General features: G+C 43.6%; 1 pseudogene; it reads left to right on the top strand.

Moving 5' to 3' along the window:
• Positions 1-210: 210 nt before the first annotated feature.
• On the top strand, positions 211-684 carry LOC117704572 (acyl carrier protein, mitochondrial pseudogene; annotated as a pseudogene).
• Positions 685-1,317: the final 633 nt, after the last annotated feature.

Genomic DNA, 1,317 nt, shown 5'->3' with positions numbered 1-1,317 from the left:
TGTAGCAATTCTCATGTTTCTGCCTTTCTGGTGCTGGAATTATATGCATATGGAATTATATGCATATATGGAATTATATGCACCACCACAACTATTGTTAGTAGCCTTTATTCTAGTAAACCAGTGGAATATCTGATCTCATAGAGCGGCTAGCTGTCCTCTCTCAATAGCTAGTCTCCTTTAACCTTAAGAACACAGTTATTGGTAGCCATGGCGTGTCCTGTCCTTTGCGTCTGTGTCCGCTGCCTGCTCGCAGCCTTCGTTCCTCTGCCCCTGTTTCCCACGTTGGCCTTGGTCCAACAGCTCAGCATCTCTCTCTGCCCTGAGGGAATCCGGAGGAGACCCGGGACTTCGCAGCCCACCTTGGTGCTCGCGCAGGTGCCTGGAACCATCACACATTTGTGCAGACAGTACAGTGACACACCTCCACTGACGTTAGAGGGAATCAAGGACGGAGTTCTGTATGTCTTGAAACTCTGATAAGATTGACCCAGAAAAGCTCTCAGTAAATTTTCATTTATGAAGGACCTGGGTTTAGACAGTTTGGACCAAGTGGAAATTATTATGGCCATGGAAGACGAATTTGGGTTTGAAATTCCTGATATAGATGCAGAGAAGTTAATGTGTCCACAAGAAATTGTAGATTACATTGCAGACAAGAAGGATGTGAATGAATAAAGTATCAGAGCCTTCTTCCTCACTGTGAGGACTCCGGGGGACACACAATGGCATCATGGTCGACTGACAGCAGTTCTGGACTTGTATTTCAATTGTCTGAGTATTTTAACCCTTTAAAAAGAAATCTATTACAAAACTTAAAAAATGAACACAGTTATTATGGACTTTGTTTCCCAGAATTCTTAGCAACATATGTGGCCATGTGACTAATTTTTAGCCAATCCACATAGAAAGAAGTATGTTGTCTGTTTTAGGAGAAGACTATGAAAGCAGAGGGAGCTGGCTATTCCCCTGTGCTCCATCCCCCCACCCCCTTTCTTTATGTTGCCGTTGGGATGAGAATGAAATGTGTGAGGTTCAGCATCCATTCTGCACTTGGAGGGACCTTAGAGACTGAAGCCATGAACTGAAGACAAGAAGATGAAACTTTGCTGATTTGATATACTCAGTATGAGCCCTCCATTGCTCCTTGTTTTGTATGTGAAAGAAGACAATTGTTTTAGCCATTGCTGTTTGGGACTCTCCCATTTGTGCAGCAATGACCAATCCACACAAGCATATACAAATCACCCTCATTTGTATATGAGGAAACTGGGTTCTTGAAAAGTAGAGCAGCTTGGTTGGTACCCGTGCAGTTTC

The sequence above is a fragment of the Arvicanthis niloticus genome, chromosome 2, assembly GCF_011762505.2.
Source record: "Arvicanthis niloticus isolate mArvNil1 chromosome 2, mArvNil1.pat.X, whole genome shotgun sequence".
NCBI classification, from domain to species: Eukaryota; Metazoa; Chordata; class Mammalia; order Rodentia; family Muridae; genus Arvicanthis; species Arvicanthis niloticus.
The sequence above is the reverse complement of the archived record's forward strand: the minus strand, read 5'-3'. Positions and strand labels throughout refer to the sequence as shown.